This window comes from Coenobita brevimanus, chromosome 86 (assembly GCF_032717465.1).
Source record: "Coenobita brevimanus isolate Jiangsu-jjx chromosome 86, ASM3271746v2, whole genome shotgun sequence".
In the NCBI taxonomy this organism is placed as follows: Eukaryota; Metazoa; Arthropoda; class Malacostraca; order Decapoda; family Coenobitidae; genus Coenobita; species Coenobita brevimanus.
This window is the reverse complement of record NC_137039.1, coordinates 16,686,957-16,706,652: the sequence shown is the minus strand read 5'-3', so window position 1 is coordinate 16,706,652 and position 19,696 is coordinate 16,686,957.

Sequence of the window (19,696 nt, the reverse complement as noted above, 5' to 3'; positions counted from 1 at the left end):
GAGAATGGAGAATGAAAGACTGACTAAGAAGGTGTATGTGGATGAGGTGGAGGGAGAGAGAGGGAGGGGTAGACCGAGGATGAGGTGGATGGATGGAGTTGAGAGGTATATGAGGGAAGGGGAGTGAGTTGGGGAGAGGGTAGTCAAATGGTGGGTGACAGAGCAACTTGGAGGCGTTTTGTCTGCGGCCACCCTTTGCGGGATTACGGCGTCGGGCTATAGATAGATAGATAGTATTGTCGTCTAATTTTTAATGAATATCTCACCGCTAACCCCAGTGTATTATAGAATTTTAACTATGTCTCACTGTTATGACACAAGAGTAACGTTACGATGATTCTGATCTCACAAAAACCTTGAAGTCACTACAGTCTCACCTCTTACAACAAATTACTAATATCACTGCTTAGCGTTGGAGTGCAAATCACCAGGATGCCCACTGAATTTGAAGTTGAGATTATAATGGTGTCAGTTGATAATGGGAATTTAGTAACCGGTGAGGTTTCTATGTCGGTTGTAATTGTCCTTGTTCAATTCAAGGTTGTATTAGAATTTTTGGAGGATGGGAGGTGTGGTAGCGTGATATTCTTTATGGCTAGCCATCACTGTATTGACCCTGAGCATAACACTTTTAACTTACCAACGTGCCTTCCAATATATTACCAAGCTTGTTTTTACTGTAAACCCCAAAACCAACTAGGGTGTTTTAATCCCCTTACTCCGAAATAATTTCCAATGAATACCTGCCTTATCTCCAAACTGTAGGATCAGATTTCATACTGAATGGGTTAGCGTGAATTTAGGTAGGCTTAGGTTCTCGAGCTGTTATTCCCCTTTAGTGCACCTTGTGGGCTGCCCTGTGCATAGCCATCAAAGAAGGGTAGTTGGAAACCCGAATCTTAAGAGAATTTCATTAATTTTAGTCATACCCAGAATCAGATGAATGCTTAAATCCATAGACTCACTTCCCTAGTTAACACTGTTCTAACAACACTTGAAACAGAAAGACCATACGAGTTAAAATGCATGGCTTGAAAAACAGTGCCCCCAAAGAATACCATAGTACCCCCGACGACAGGGCAAGCCACGAACAGCTTAGTATGCCCGCAGATGCGCTGACACCCCCACACGGACCCCACGGGGTAGTCACCACCAGCCACCACCACTCCCGGCAACAACGACACATGTCAGTCCGGGCCGTGCGCCCCTGTGACATGCAGCCACCACGCCGCCGCCACCGTAGGCATAGGACACTACCTTCGCGGAGTGGAATTGCTGAGCCAGCTAGGGGTGGAGTTAGAAAATATACTCCAAACGGCACCCTCTGGAAGAGACGATCTATGGTCGCTCCCAAAGTGTTCCGGTAGAGACAATCTATGGTTGCTCCCAAAGTGCTCCGGTAGAGACGATCTATGGTCGCTCCCATCCTCGTGAGACGATCTATGGTCGCTCCGAAAGTGCTCTGGTAGAGACGATCTATGGTCGCTCCCATCCTCGTGAGACGACCTATGATCGTTCCGAGAGTGTCTTGGCAGAGACGACCTATTGTTGCTCCCTCCCTCGTGAGACGATCTACGGTCGCTCTGAGGGTGTGCAGAGAGAGGTGAGTAGAGAGACGTCCCCACGACAGGAGACTGGAGCCTAGGCTTCCGGTCCCAGAGTGACCCAGACAGGCCTTCCAGCCTCCCCTGGTCTCTGTTCCCTACGCCTGGCTCTAGAGCAGACGCACCTGATGGACCCCAGTGGAAGTCACTGCCGCAGCCCTCCCCTGTTGGCGCCCCTAGATGCTGGAGACCGCAGCCCACAGTCTCTCTCGGTTCTCCCCAGGACACCTGGGCGTGATCTCTCTACGCCCCCACGACGCCGGGACTTATCACAGAGGTTCCTGGAGCTATTCAGCCCCAGTCCCGAGGGCCACACGCCTGATCCAAGCCCGGAAGCCACGGGAAGCCCAGGACGCGAGAGGACGCCCTTACGAGTTATCCCGTGCCCTCTCAGCACGTCTCGCATTGGCGGTGCCCCTAGCCCGGCAGGATCGCCGACGACATGTTCCTGCCTATCCCCCTGATGAATACGTGGATATTGTAGCACGAGTGATTTAAGTTAAGTGTGATTTCCCCTAATGTAAGTATTGTGCAGTGATTTCATATAGTGAATATCGGGGTAAATCAGATCACAGTGGGAAGTTAAAGGACGAGAGTGTGGAACAAGATCTGAATGACTATACGTGTGAGTGACATCCCTGTTATACAATTAATAAGCCTGTGCCGCCGGGAGATTCCCCTATAAAGACATACCCCCATTACTGTGAAGGAATATTGTGAAAGGAAGTATTAATGGTATTCTCTCCCTCCCCCACGCTACCCATCAATCTTGTTTACCACCTTCTCCCACTCCAATATCTCGAGTAAGCGTAAATCACGAATAAAATCAATTACCAAAGTCTTTTGGCTAGTGGAAACCATATAAATTTCACGGCTAATATCTGCCGCCCTCCAGTATTACCATAACTTTCCCCTAGCCGCCACAAGTCACTCCCCGCACCTCCCCTATCTCCTCCCAGTGAGACTCAACCCCCCTCCCGCGCCCCCGCGCGCGCCTATATTTACTGCACTTTTGATACACTAGGATTGTTTGTGTTGTCATTACTATCAGAGAAGCAAGTATCCTGCGAGATACACATATCCTAGATAAGGTTTTATATTGCTATATATTGTGCTGTAATATCTGCTGATTTGTCCTGTGTCCGACTGTGGTAATATACGTGTAAAGCTTGTTGCCTAGAGTTTTTATGTCCTGCCTCTCTTTATTGCACTAGCTCCGGTCTCGAAAGAGGACCCCGCTCCACGTTAGGTGAAATAGGAACGAGAAGTCGAGCCTGATTTCACCTAGCATTACACGAGTTATGATTGGACGTCATTCTCCTTGGTCACTGAGGGACGCGAGGAGGGATGATACTAAAACGATATAATGACCACTTACTCAATAATACATCCTGCACCCCTCTCCAACAACAACACTTTCACTTCAATGATGAGACATAACCATAACACTCTGTTCAATTAATGGTAAGACCCAAAATGACATAACTTAATACTTCACATCTTTCAAGAATTAGATTACCATTTTAGACTAATGAAATACACTTCAATTACATTATTTCCCTTGTGACTTATTATACAGAAAACTCCCTGACTTAGCTTAAGGTACAGTTATTTAGATTTTTGCTTAACACAATGAATGGGGGAGGGGAAGTGTATGGTATGTAAGTGGGGTGAAGCGTTTGGGAGAGTGACTTGATTTGATGTTATGATCTGCAGATCAGATGAAAGGCGGTGGTTGAGTCACTCGAGAACTTTGCTATTGAACACACTATTTATCACTCTATTATCTATAACTTTCAATGTGAAAACAATGGAAGGGGAAGATTATGAGGCTTTAACACTAACCTGCAGATCAGATGAAAGGCAGAAGGTTGGGTCACGCAGTCACAGCTCGCCCTCGCCTTATATAACCTCGGATAATGATCCGATTGCATTCGAGGATGTTAACTTCCGGTTAGAGCTTTCACTTTAACAAGTATGTCTCGCATCACTCATTTGGGAATTGGCTTCTTTAGAGCTTATCGTATCTCACAAAGATTACACGACGATGGGGAAAATTTGAGTAGTATCGATAATGATCACATCACTTGATATAAAATTTTTATAATGATGTTTGGATGCTATTTGTCAATTAGCTCAGCGCGAGAATGTACAACAATCGATATTTCAAGGTTAATTATACATAGAATATTATAGACTGTTTCTCCCCTTCTGGCACTTTCTCAATTAGCATTTGTATCACTAAAATGGATTGAGACAGAAAGATATCTTTGAATTTACTCAATTACGAGGCTATGAAGACTAAGCCAATTTAAATGTAAACTCCGCTACCAGCGTGTTTTATGGAGGGGGGGGGGTGTATGGAGGGGAGGAGGGAATGTGGTCAGTTGGTGTAATAATGCGAATTACATAATACATAGATGTTCACTTGTAACTCATCTCTATGATGCAAAAATTACTCATATTATACTTATAGTACACTTATACTAGATTATAATTATCCATACTTATACTAAATTGTTCTTAATTATTAAATTACAACTATCTTACATCTAGGTTATACTTTTATTACATCTTAACCTAACTTACTGGCACTACATCTCTCTCTCTCTCTCTCTCTCTCTCTCTCTCTCTCTCTCTCATCTCATCACCCGTTTGAGTGTCCACTGCAGGACTGGCCTATTCATACCGAAGTACCGAAGTGGTCACGATACAGCCAATGTATCTTCACCAAATGGCTTAGACTGTCTGGTAGAGATTGTATGCAGAGTGAGAAGTGCTTCTAAGTATAATTGTAGTGATGTAGTGGCTTTGGATGTGTGTGTAGTCTCTGAACCAAGTGTAATCGGCCGGCGCAAGCCGACTGGGTGCAAGCACACTTTATAGTATGCGACACTGGTTCAACCACAGCACCCCTGATGTCTCGCCAAGCAGTACGTGGCCAGAAGAACGCTCCCAAAGTTTTTTATCCTGGCGGGGCGCGAACCCTCATTCTTCAGTGTACGAAAACGCACACTTTACCACAGAGGCTCCATATTATATATATATATATATATATATATATATATATATATATATATATATATATATATATATATATATAATTTAATAGAAGAATCATAGGTTTTCAGTGAAGGTTTTAAGTCATGTATAAACCATGATTCTGCTATTCTAGAACTACACTAGTTTTATCATTGTCATTAAAATCTCAAAATCATCCAGATCAAATGTATGACCTGAAACAAATGAATGTTCCCTAATTTCCGAGAAGTGGGGGTTTGATAGAGGTAAAGTGGTTCTATATGACAGGCTTTTGTGTTCGAACATCTTAATTTTCAGGTTTCGATTAGAACTTCCAATATATCCTGCGTTGCAGTGGGAACAGTTAAACTTGTACACAGTGATAAAGCATAAACCTTTTGAGATTCTATCCTTATACCTAAAAACGGATCCAATAGTATATGAACTTGTAAAGGTGAACCTAAATGAAACCTGTGGATAAACTGCATTAACCAGTTTATTTAATTCCTTTCTAATGAGAAAACTGCTGTGCCCTTAATAAAGGAGACAAATATAAAATACTTGTTTGGGAACTGAAGACACAAGATTTGTGCAACTGAATAATTTATCCAGGAACTTATGATAAGGTACTTTTAAAAAGATCCAAAGAGTATCCATTATTCAAGAAATATGTTCTAAGCTAGTAATTTCTAATTGGAACAAATTTCAATCCAAGGAAAGATTATAACACCTGAATAACAAAGTCTTAATAGAGTTTAATTTAATGACCCTGGATACAAAAGACAAAAAATTAAGACCAGGTCAAGCTACTCTTCCTATAAACAGAGGTACTGAAAGTAGAGTCATGTCTATGTACTAATACAGCAAGAAAACGAAGCCTTCTATTTTCCTCTGTTTCTACAGTGAATTCAGTGTTAGGGTGTTTATGATTAATGTACTTCAGATAATCGTTTACATGCTCAGACTGCCTAAATAAAAAATTTAAAAAAGTCATCAACATGTCTACGGTATAGCAATGGTTTAAAGTGAGCAGGGCAATCTTTAAGCCATGACACCTCATGGTGACAAAGAAATAAATTAGCCAAGGTAGGACCCAAAGGAGAACCCATTGGAACCCCATGAACTTGTTTATAAGTTATTGTTCAACAAAACAAATGCAATCTTCGACTGCAAATTCAAGAAGAGATTTAAACTGTTTCATGGTAAAACATAGGACCTAGTCACGGCTTACAGAAGAGTTATCTGTACATATCTGTAGTATCCCACTGAGGGGAATACTGGTAAACAAACTTTTTATATCGAAACTGGCCACATAAACCGGATGGGAGTAGCATAAATTCCGAGTTCCTTTTGCAAAGGCTGTCGAATTACAAGCTATATATTCATTACCAGTGAGAGGGCTAACTATTGGTACAAATAATTTTGCAGGGTTGTAATTAAAGGTACCAATAGCTGAAAGAATCAGTCTAATGGGGCAAGAAGATTTATGTATTTTTGGCAGTCCATTCAAAATACCAGACACTGATCCAGATGCAAACAAATAGTCATATGTATCTGAAGTTATAACCTTATTTTTAAAGATCCATAAGAGTCTGTTATGTTTGTCTTCCAATTTCAGAATTTATGGAATTGGATCAATATCTAACTTAAGAAATTTAGAAGTATCTGATAAAATACCTTGAACCTTTTCAACATAAACACTCTTATCCAAAATTACTACCCCTCTTCCCTTATCAGGCTTAGTAATAATGATGCTACTGTCCCGTTTCAGCATTTTTTATGCATTGTACCTTTTCCTATTGCATAGAGTCTTTGAAAAATTATTGACATTCTTAAATGAATCATGAGCAATTTTGCATATTTTACCAGCAATACCTTTAAAGTTAACTGGTTTATTTGAGGGACTGTAAAGAAGTAACTTGGATATAGTATTAATAAGTTTTCCAAATGCCATAAAATGATTAACAAATTTGGGTTTAGCAACTGCAAGTCCAAAATCCAGACCAAACATCAACGCATGCTCTTCATGTTTGCTAAGCTTTCTACTTGATAAACTTGTAATAACATCATTAGCATTTAGAGAAGAACATTTAGGGACTCCTAGACTGTGAAGCTTTTTACTATGTGTTAATTTAGTATTCTTAAGTCTGCTGGTAGTGTTGGAATTAATTTTTGCGAAGAGTACTTTAAAATCTAACCAAGATACTTCAGTTTTGAATTCCGTTAGACAATGAAAATAATCCTTTTTAAGACTACTTGCATGTTGAGTTTTGTTCTTAATTTCAAAAGCCAGCAACTTTATGGATGGATCTATGCAATTGGCTGCCATGAAAATGCTTTAAACTTGTTTTAAACTGTAAGAAGTTTGGAAAACTTAATATTCCTTACAAGTGGTTAAAAAGACCAAATCCTGAATTGCTTTGTGTGATGTCCAGTGCAGACGTTCTAAACGACGATATATGAAGAGGACTGGTCGGCCATAATGAGACTGTTGAATATTAACAACTGAGGATCCAGTAGGGAACCTGATGGCATATATAAAACTGAAGACCAGGACAAGGAGACGATGAACTGGGGCCACGTTCACGATTTATTTTAGTAGTGGCGTTTCGAGGTGATCCAACCTCATCATCAGACAAAATTAAAATATACACAAAATGAATTAAAAAATGAAGTTGCAACAAATTACACCTCATTCACAAAATAATAAAACCAATAATATATATATATATATATATACAATGTAAATTTTAAAATGAAGTAGGAAAAAAAATCATTTAGAAAATTACCAAGATCTAACTTACTGTACACAGGTCTACACCGAGACAACTACACAAAGCCACCGATCAGTAGACAAAGCTCTATGGAAAAGTAAACTTGGTTGAGCTGTAGGAGACTGCTAAATCGAATCATAATGAGTTAGTGGGTAAATAATTTAACCCGACCCATCCCGATCACTTTTCCACCACTGACTCCCCCCAATCCCGACCATTTTAGGAAAATTTTTTTTTTGGCTCAAACCTTCGCTTTTGGTGAGAAACATCGAAAATTCATAGAGAAATCGCTCACCTGAGGTTTTAAATACTCAGTACAGGAAGGAGTGCCTCCTTACCTTACTGGGTTTTCCATCAGGCTGGCACCAAAGAAAACGAGTTCTATGGGAGGATAACTATTTCACACCACTGATAAACGGTATTTATTTATTTATTGTTACGAATTTATATGTAGTACAAGAGTATATTGGTTTTCAAGCAGTAATATAGGCATTATAAGCATTGTTTCACTCACTAATACCTGACCTTTTTTTGCCACATTACCTGATCATCATTTCTAACTGTTTCTTCCTCTAATGCTCTGTAAAGTTTGTCCTCCACATTGCCATTGATTGGGGAATCACTCTGGCCCTGAATTTCGTACCGTGGCATGACATGGCTATACTGGCCAGATCACTGATAACAGGTGAATTGCTGAGACAATGGCATGCAGGGGGGGGGAGGAGGTCATGCTGGGTAAGGCACTGTCCCCGCCTGGCATCTTGTTGAGGAAGGTATCACGTGTATACGTACCAAAAATGACTCGCGAAAAATTAAAATTGTGCAAATTAGGGACCTTGCATTTTTTTCGCGTTTATGTACGTCGATGGGATTGGCAGTGACAAAACGTGTTGACGTAAAAGAACGTCGACGGGACGCCGCAGGTTAATGGAAGAATCATAGGTATTCATTGAAGGCTTTAAGTCATGTATAAACAATGATTCTGCTATTCTGGGACTAGTTTTATTATTGTCATTAAAATCTCAAAATCATTCAGACCAAAAGTATGACCTAAAACGAATGATTCCTAATGCCCGAAAAGGGAGGGTTTGATAATGGTAACGAGGTTGTATATGACAGGCCTTTGTGTTCGAACATCCTAATATTCAGGATTCAAATAGAACTGCCAATATATCCTGCATTACAGTAGGAACACTTTAACTTGTACAGAGTGTTAGAGCATAAAGCTTTTGGGACTCTATCCTTATACCTAAAAAAGGATCCAATAGTATATGAATCTGTAAAGGTGAACCTAAATGAGACTTATGGATAAACTGCATTAACCAGTTTATTTAAATCCTTTCTAATTATAAAACTGCTGTGCCTTTAATAAAAGAGACTATTAAAAAATACTTCTTTGGGAACTGAAGACAAGATTCGTGCAACTGAATCCAGGAACTTATGCATGGTACTTTCAAAAAGATGCAAAGGGTATTCATTATTCAAGAAATATGTTCTAAGCGTAGTAATTTCTAAATGGAACAAATTCCAATCCGAGGAAAGATTATAACACCTGATTAAGAAAGTCTTAATGGAGTTGAATTTAATGACCCTGGGTACAAAAGACAAATAATTAAGACCAAGTCAAGCTACTCTTCCTATAAACAAAGGTACTGAAAGTAGAGTCATGTCTATGGACTAATACATCAAGAAAAGGAAGCCGTCTGTTTTCCTCTGTTTCTGCAGTGAATTCAATATTAGGCTGCTTATGATTAATGTAATTCAAAAAATCGTTTAGATGATCAAACTGCCTAAATAACAAAACACAGCCATCAACATATCTACAGTAAAGCAATGGTTTATGAGCAGGGCAATCTTTAAGCCATGACACCTCATGGTGACAAAGAAATAAATTAGCCAAGGTAGGACCCAAAGGAGAACCCATTGCAGCCGCATCAACTTATTTATAATGGTATTTGTTCAACCAAAAAAAAAATGCAATTTTTGACTGCAAATTCAAGATGAGATTTGAACTGTCTCTTGGTAAAATTTAGGGACTCATCAAGGCTTACAGAAGAGTTATCTGCACATATCTGTAGTATCCCACTGAGGGGAATATTGGTAAACAAACTTTGTATATCAAAACTGGCCTTGTAAATCGGATGGGAGTAGCATAAATTTCTTATTCCTTGTGCAATGGCTGTCGAATTACATACTCTACATTGATTACTAGTGAGAGGACTAAGTATACGTACGAATAATTTTGCAAGGATGTAATTAAATGTACCAATAGCTGAAAGAATCGGTCTAATTGGGCAAGAACGTTTATGTATTTTTGGCAGTCCATACAAAATACCAGGCACTGATCCAGATTCAAACAAAGAGTCATATGTATCTGAAGTTATAACCGTATCTTTTAAGATCCTTAAGAGCTTGTTGAGTTTGTCTTCCAATTTCAGAATGTGTGCAATGGCTAACTTAAGATATTTAGAAGTATCAGATAAAATACCTTGAACCTCTTCAACATAAACACGCTTATCCAAAATTACTACCCCTCTTCCCTTATCAGGCTTAGTAATAATGATACTACTGGTCTGTTTCAGAATTTTTAATACACTGTACTTTTGCCTATTGCATAAAGAATTTGAAAAATTATTGACAATCTTAATGAATCATGAGTAATTTTGCATATTTTACCAGCAATTTCTTTAAAGTTAACTGGTTTATTTGAGGGACCGTAAAAAGGTAACTTGGACATAGTATTAATAAGTTTTTCAAATGCCATAAAGTGATTAACAAATTTGGGTTTAGCAACTACAAGTTCAAAATCCAAACCAAACATCAACACATGCTCTTCAGGTTTGCTAAGCTTTCTACTTGATGAATTTGTAATTACATCAATAGCATTTAGAGAAGAACATTTAGGGACTCCAAGACTGAAGCTTTTTACTAAGTGTTAATTTAGTGTTCTTAAGCCTGTTATTAGTGTTGGAATAAATTTTTACAATGAATAGGCCTACTTTAAAATCTAACCAAGATACTTTAGTTTTGAATTCTGTTAGACAATGAAAATAATCATTTTTAAGACTACTTGTTAGTGGTAGGTGGTAGCGACCATCATCAGCTCACTTGATGTAGTGCTGCCTACTTCTTCCTTAGCCTTTATTATTCTTTTTCTGTGCCTGCCCTCCTTTCTTCCTATTTCTCCCTTCTATCCTGTCACTCTTATTGCTTTTCTATCCTTCACAGGTGACTTTACATTGAGTGGCAAGCCAAATGGTTTCCTGTAAGCCAAGAAACCATTTACAATGCTGGGTGGTAACCATATAACCAAACCATATGTGCTGCCTACTTGTCAGGAAGTGGGTTGGTGGAGGGTTAGTGCCCCTCTCCATAAAACAAATAACTCAAAGTCAAATGGCCACCCCTTACGGGATAATGGTGTCTGGCAATAGATAGATAGCATGTTGAGTTTTTTCTTAATTTCAAAAGCCAGCAACTTTAAAAGGATGGATCTGTGCAATTGGCTGCCATGAAAATGCTTTAAACTTGTTTTAAACTGTAAGAAGTTTGTAAATATTTCATATTCCTTACAAGTGGTTAAAAAGACCAAATCCTGAGTTGCTTTGTGTGATGTCCAGTGCAGACGTTCCAAACGACGATATATGGAGAATACTGGTCAGCCATAACGAGACTGTAGAATATGAACAACTGAGGATCCAGTAGGGAACCTGATGGCATATATAAAACTGAAGACCAGGACAAGGAGACGATGAAGTAGGGCCATGTTCACGGTTAATTTAGTAGTAATGTTTCGAGGTAATCCAACCCCATCATCAGACAAAATTAAAATCCCTGTACACACAAAATGAATTAAAAAATGAAGTTGCAACAAATTACACCTCATTCACAAAATAATAAAACCAATAAAATATATACAACGTAATTTAAAAAATGAAGTAGCAAAAAAAACAAAATCATTTACAAAACTACCAAAGATCTAACTTACACAGGTCTACACCGAGACAACTACACAAAGCCACCATCAGTAGACAAAGGTCTACAGAAAAGTAAACTTGGTTAAGCTGTATGAGACTGCTGAATCGATTCACAATGAGTCAGAGGGTAAATATTTTAATGGAAGAACCATAGGTATTCAATGAGGGCTTTAAGTCATGAATAAACAATGATATCACTATTCTAAGATAAATTTTATCATTATTTGTCATTAAAATCTCATAATCATCCAGATCAAAAGTATGACCTGAAACAAATGAATGTCCCCTATTTTCCTAGAAGGGAGGGTTTGATAGTGGTAAAGTGGTTCTATATGACAGGCCTTCGTGTTCAAACATCCTAATTTTCAAGTTTCGAATAGAACTCCCAATATATCCTGCATTACAGTAGGAACAATTAAACTTGCGCACAATGTTAGAATATAAAGCTTTTGGGATTCTATCTTTATACCTAAAAAAAGGATCCAGTAGTATAAGAATTTGTAAAGTGAACCTAAATGAAACTTGTGAATAAACTGCATTAAGTAGTTTATTTAATTCCTTTCTACTGGAAAAACTGCTGAGCCCTTAATAAAGGAGACAAATGTAAAATACTTGTTTGGGAACTGAAGACACAAGATTTGTGCAACTGAATAATTTATCCAGGAACTTATGATAAGGTACTTTTAAAAAGATGCAAAGGGTATCCATTATTCAAGAAACTTGTTCTAAGCTAGTAATTTCTAAATGGAACAAATTTCAATCCAAGGAAAGATTATAACACCTGAATAACAAAGTCTGAATGGAGTTGAATTTAATGACCCTGGATACAAAAGACAAAAAATTAAGTACAAGTCCTGTAAAGGTACTCGTCCTGTAAACTGAGGTACTGAAACTAGAGGCATATCTATGGACTAATACATAAGGGAAAGGAAGCCTTCTATTTTTTTTCTGTTTTTACAGTGAATTTAATATTAGGGTGCTTATGATTAACGTAATTCAAAAAACCGTGTAGATTATCAGACTGCCTAAATATAGTCATCAAATATCTATGGTACAGCAATGGTTTAAAGTGAGCAGGGAAATCTTTAAGCCATGACACTTCATAGTGACAAAGGAATACAGTAGCCAAGGTAGGACCCAAAGGAGAACCTATTGCAACTCCATCAACTTGTTTATAATAGTTATTGTTATATTTATTGTTAAACAAAAAATGCAGTCTTTGACTGCAAATTCAAGAAGATTTAAACTGTTTCTTGGTAAAATTTAGGAACTCATCAAGGCTTACAAGAGTTATCTGTACATATCTGTAGTGTCTCACTGAGGGGAATATTGGTAAACAAACTTTTTATATCAAAACTGGCCATACAAACCGGATGAGAGTAGCATAAATTCCTAATTTCTTGTGCAAAGGCTCTCAAATTATGAGCTGTATATTCATTACTAGTAAGAGGGCTAAGTATAGGTACACAGAATTTTGCAAGGTTGTAATTAACCCCTCCCCGCATGATGACGCATTTGTCGTCATATGGATGTGACTGTGACTATACTTGATGCTTTTGGATTGATTAAAGCATAAAAACTTTTGTCAGAGGAAAAGTTTTTGGCTGATTGGCATCATTTTTGGAGGCGTCATAGCTTCCCTGCTCCTTGTCAAAATTAATGAGTTGGCAACTGTGGGTTCCGATACCAGTAAGAGGGCAGACATGTTATTCAGTACAAAATGAGCTGCGAGTGGAGAAGGTACTGTGCGGTTCTGTCTCTTTAAATTTCCACTCTTACCCCCGTCCCGGCCATGCAACATATTTCACTGAACCAGTGTACCCCCTCCACAGTATGTTTCGAACCATCAGATTCTGACCGCCTCCTACAATTTTTAGTGACACCAACAGATACACGACGTCTCGCATCTCACAGCCTCATCCCTCCTCAGTGCCTCTAGTGGTGTAATAACCGGCTGTGCTTTCCGGGTGTACAATTTCTCTCGCCAGTGCTCACCTCTCCAACAACCCCACCTACACACCTTGTTCCTGACCGCAAATGTCACCATCGCCGTCCTACGCACCTGTTGCGCCTGTTCCCAGCACCTGTTCTGAACTCATTATAAATCTTGCCCCCACGGTGCCACTTATCACTGTCTGCCCACTGTCTGCCCACAGCCATTCTCTGCATTTGCAACTCAACAGCTTTACACCTGCACTGTACCAAGATCTGCCCTCACACCCCACCACCGGCCACGACGGTGCCACACCCTGTCTTCACATGTGGTCTGAATTATGTGAGTCTCCTAGGACCGCCACTCCCTGCCGGTGACTCATCGCAGTGTCTCTTCTCCTCTCCGCCCAGCTGTCTCTCCACCGCTGCCCCGCCCCTCCCCGCCCCAGCCCCGCTACGCCCAGCCACCCCTGCACGTCATACATCTCGACAATCCCGTCTCTACTGTGTAACTATAGTGTACCTTACCTTTATATAGAGATTATCCTCGATTTTCTCTACAGATTGGATATTGTAAATATTCCATCTCATTTCCATTATCCCGTTTTCATCTTCACCTACGTTATTTATTATCCATCTCATCCTTCGCCTTTTATTTAAACCATCCATCCCCGCACCTTCATTCATTTTCCCACCTACTCGTGTATTACATCCTCTCATTGTTATATTATACATTTCCACCTACGTATCCATCTTCATCCTTCATCTCATCTTCCATTGCCGCATTAAATGTCATACTTTCCACGTCAACCGCTTACCGCCAGCCCTCTCTACCCGGAAACATCACCTGATCATACACCGTCTGCCGACTCTAACACAATCACTCATTTACGAAGTGGCAAAGAGTACCACCGCCCTGTACCTGGGACTCCCATTTCACTTCCCGCAGACCCACTTACTACCCATCCTACACTCGTAAATCCAGATACCTCCTCCTCTACCCCTACCTGTACACTCCCTTCTTCTTCCTCTACTCCTTCCCCTGTCGTTCACTCTCCTGCCTCCCTTCATACCCCGTCTTGCTCGCCCTTCACTACCACTACTTTCTCTCCCACTCCTCTCCTACCGCCCCTTCTGCACTTCCAGCCATGGCCAACCATCCACAGCCAATCGTCCCAAATTTACCGGCCAGGACCCAACTTGGTCTGTCTATGATTTCCTCAGAGAAGTCGAAACAGACATCCACAATAGGCAGATCACCAATGAATTGCTCAAAGTAGCCTATCTCATGGGTCGCTTGCACCACGACAAATCGGACATCGGATCCGCGATCCGTGCAGGACATTTCGATAACATTCATACCTTTGCTGATTTTCGTACAGAACTCATCAGCCTTTGTTGCGAGCATTCAAATACCGCGTCTCTCATGGGATTCATTAATCTCCTAAACAAACTAGATGAGGACTTGAGGGTCCCAGCACAACATGCCAAGCTCCGCGAAGCTGCCGCCACCATGAAAGCAACTAGTAGCAAGATGCTCCAATTACTGGTAGGCATGAAATGGTTAGAAGACAAAAATGGCGTTCCAATGCATTCACTCACCAACTTTGCTGACTTAATGAGTTACCTGAGATTCCTTCACTGGCTTACTCCTAAACAGCGAGAGCTAGCCTTGGAAATCGGTTTCAATCCAGGAGATAAAATTATTCAGGTCCCTAAAGCCATTCATGAAAGAACCGGTTCGAACTACACGGGCCAGGGCACCACCCAACCCTTGGCCTCCTCAGTTTGTCACACCTCCACTACCCCAGACTGATCTCGCTCCCGTCCCACCACACGCGGCAGACCTGCCACACATCGTTCTCCTACTGCAGGTCGTGATCAATCTAGTGCCTGACGGAACAGACAATCTTCGATTCTTTGCTGGCACTGTGGTCATCCTGGACATCGAGCATCCAGTTGCGACTGTACATACAGAAGTCCTCACTCCCAAACCAGACAGCGTACACCTTCCCACTCACGTCGTCCCCAATGCAAATACCACAAATCCAGAAACGACTCACACCACTGAGGAATGTCGTTACCTCAACTGCCAACAGTCGGGGGAAGCGCCATGCCCGTATCAGACCAATATCACGTAGAACCAGAAACCCAACTCCCCATCCACCATGTTGGTCCCATAACATCCTCGGGTTTAGTCATTCTCGGATGCAGTCATGACATAACAACGTCATTCTTCTTGGACACAGGATCTATAGTGAATCTGATCTCCGACAATTCCTTACATCTTATTCAACGACATCACAACCACGTCAGTTTCCTAGAACCACCAGACATTCGCTTATGTGGTGTCGAAGGCTCAGAGTTTAAGGTTAAGGGAAGAGTCACCCTTGAAGTCAAACTACACAGAGATTTGCCCCCTATCCCAATTGAATTTCATGTCACTAATGACTTGCAGTATCCCGCAGATGCCCTTATTGGTTTCTCCACCATGGCACAACACTCCATTGCCTTATTACCTGCCTGTGGTAGTATAGACATTTCTGGATTCCCAGTTTACAGTATGGACTGTCCCCGTCCTGTTCTTACGATCAAATCAGTCCTTCAATTACCTCTGTCCCTATCACTACCAAAAAGTCCAACCCAGCCCAAACCACCACTATCATCATCTGAGAATACAGAGATTCCTTTACTGACTGCGAGCAAGGACATAAATTCCTCAATGTCTACTGATACATCATCTCAGCCTTCGCAAATGGCTCTTACCTCCTCTCCCGACAACACTATCGCTGACTTAGACATGTCTCAGTTACCTACCTCACACAGTGTGCATGATCTTCTCCAACACGCAGAGACGAAACGTGCAGTAATGAATACGTGCACAATTTTGTTACCGCATGAGTTCACCAAAGTCTCTGTTTGTGTTGCCGGTGCGAAAAAAGGAGTGGATGTACTAACACTACCTGAGACATGTTGTGTGAATGGCTTGACTTATGAGTCAGCATGGTGTACAGTCTTAGAGGACAGTTTACGCTACCTGTACTTGCTCAATGTCACAAATGCTCCACTAAAACTTAAAAGTGGTGTAAAGATTGGAGACTTCCTGGTATACCCAGCGGCCATAAAGGTGTGCCAGGATTCCTCAATTCCTGCTATTCAGACTGATGATAGTACGCCAATCGGTGTATGTACTATTAACTCTACGGGATCTGCGCCGACATATCCACCCGATATGCTCTCACATCTCACTTGCACAGATTTCCCAGAAAATACGCCTCAACTCCTCAACCTTCTGACCTCGTACAGAAACGTGGTTGCCTTACCCTGTGAACCGATGCGTAGAACAGACCTTGTCAAACATACGATTGAACTACTACCAGGAACTCAGCCGATTTACATACCAGCGTATCGATTTCCTCACAGCCAGAGAAAGCAGACAGATCAAATGGTACAGAACATGTTAGACCAAGACATTATTGAACCCTCCGTCAGTCCATGGAACAGCCCACTTTTCTTGGTACCAAAGAAGGACGGCAACTTTAGACCAGTAGTCGACTATCGTAAGGTCAATTCTGTCACCGTTCCAGACCGTTTCCCGTTACCCGTCCTCACTGATTTGCTAGAATCCCTTGGTGAAAATAACGTAGTCTTTTCATCCTTAGACCTCCTCAGCGGGTACTGGCAGGTCGAAATGGAAGAGTCCTCTCGCCCAGTTACTGCTTTCACCACCCCTTCTGGACATTTTCAGTTTAAGAGACTCCCTTTTGGTCTGAGAAATGCTCCTTCCATGTTCATGTGACTTATCCATTCAGTCTTCAGCGGTATGATGGGACACTCTCTTTTTGCTTACCTAGATGATATCATTATTGTGAGTAAATCCATCTCTGACCATTTCAACAAGCTCCGGCAAGTCTTTGAACGCCTCCAGCTCGCAGGCCTGAAAATCAATCTCAGTAAATGTGACTTCCTGTGAAAGAAAATCAAATTCCTAGGCCATGTCGTAGATGCACAAGGCATTCATACTAATGAGGATAAAACTAAGGCAATTATTAACTTCCCAGAACCTACCACTACCGAAGCTGTACGAAGTTTCCTGGGCCTCAGTGGCTATTATCGTAGATTCATACAAGGCTACGCAAAGATCGCTGCTCCTCTGACCTACTTACTCAAGCAGAATGTGCCCTTTGTTTGGACGAACGACCAGTCACAGGCTTTCCAAAAGCTAAAGACAGCTCTTGTAAATGCCCCTGTTCTAGCTTTTCCTGATTATACCACACCCTTCCTTCTCTGCACAGACGCCTCAGGCACTGGACTTGGTGACGTTTTGATGCAACTCGATGAAGCATCAATGAAGAGCATAATAACGTATGCTAGTCACACCCTTACAACCGCTGAATGTAACTACAGTGTCACAGATCTCGAAGCGCTAGCGGTAGTCTGGTCCTTGAAACATTTCAGAGATATAGTCTATGGTTATCCAGTGCATATCCAAACAGACCACCTTCCACTATGTGATTTGTTCAAGAACCGCAATCTAACAGGTGGGCTAGCTAGATGGTCCGTCATCTTCCAGGACTTTAATCCCACTCTTCAATACGTACCAGGCAAGTTGAATGTAGTCGCAGACGCACTCTCACGTCACGTAGCAGCAGCTATAACATCACTGTGGCCCGAAGTAACTGAAAACACTACACTAACGTCAGAAGTTGTTCGAAACTTTCAGCACCAAGACCCCATATGGTCCAAAGTCATTTATTTCCTAGACTCTGGCGATGCCTCGACCTTACCTACTCTGCCAGTATCACTAGATGAGTTCATGCTAGATGATGATCTCTTGTACAGGAAAACACTACTAACAGGCAAAGATATGCCCAATCGCGAAGTACACCAACTTGTTGTCCCCACTGCCCTGATACCAAAGGTTCTTCACATTGTTCATACTACCCCTCAAGCTTCCCATCCAGGTAAAGACCGATGCTTGCGCCAAGCACGTCTCAAATACTATTGGCCAACCATGCGCCGCGATATCAATGCCCACTGTGACTCTTGCCTCTCCTGCCACCGCCACAAAGGATCAACCGGCTTACCAGCACCTCTCTTACAATACCCAATCCCGTCACGACCATGGGAAACTGTCTCAATCGATCTCTTAAAACTACCTCTCACGGAATCCGGCGCTGAGTACTTGTTCGTAGCGGTCGACCACTTCTCCCGCTACTGTGTCCTCGTACTCCTCTCCGACAAGACCGCAAAGAGCGTTGCACGTGCCTTTGTAGATCACGTAATTTGCCTGTTCAGTACCCCTCATACCATTCTTACTGACAATGGTACGGAGTTCAACAATAGCCTTCTAGACGAGATCTGTCGCCGCTTTCATATCAGTAAGTGCAATGTCGTGCCTAACCATCCGGCTTCCAATGGCCTTGTAGAATGCCACAACCGAAAAATCTTAGAGTGCCTCAGACATCTAGGCTCCCATAGTTCATCCTGGGATGACTGAATTCCCCAAGTGGCGTCCTCAATCAATAGCTCCATCAATGCATCCATTGCTGAATCTCCCTTCTTCGTCCTCTTTGGTTTTGACAAGGACCTCCCATACTCTCTCTTATCCTCAAAGCCAGAACCCATCTACAACCTGGATGATTATGTTAAACTAAAATTGACCAACTTCCAGACAATCCACCAGTATGTCTAATCCACTTTGGCTTCCTCCCAGGAGGACATGCTGCAGCGCCAACATAAATCCGCCTCTCCTATCACTATCACTGTAGGCGATCTTGTCTTTGCTCATTCCCATACGCATTCTTCTAAGTTGGATGACAAATTTACAGGGCCCCACCGCGTCCTCACTCAACAAGGCAACAAATTTCACCTCCAGGACCTGTCCACTAAGGACACCAGGTGGGTCCATGTCGATGACTTAAAGCGAGCACCCCGTGGCCTCATGCGCTCTGCCCACCAACCTCTTCAAGGCCTCCCCCATTAACTCTACCCTGATTTTCTAGGTATGATGTTAGCGATTCCCTGCTGGCAGTGCTGACCCTCCTGGGGTCTGGGTCAGGTCAGGACGATGGTGGAGTACGTCCCGGGGCCTTGGTCGGCTCAGGAGGCGAGGTCTCCCTGCGCTACGATCTTGCGCCCCTGGCCGACGTAGCCATTGCCCTACCTGCCTACGTGCACCAGCTCCACAGAATCAAGACCCATCTCACGGCCATCATGGGGACACACAACCCAAATGAGTATCTCTATAACCTTTTCCTACCACTCTCCTGGCAGTTGCAATACATAAGTAACAGTTTCACTGAGCTCAATGACACATTTTCCATTCAGACACCCATTGGTCATTCTCATGTGAAACGAGGTCTCTTTGACTTCAGCGGTGAGATTC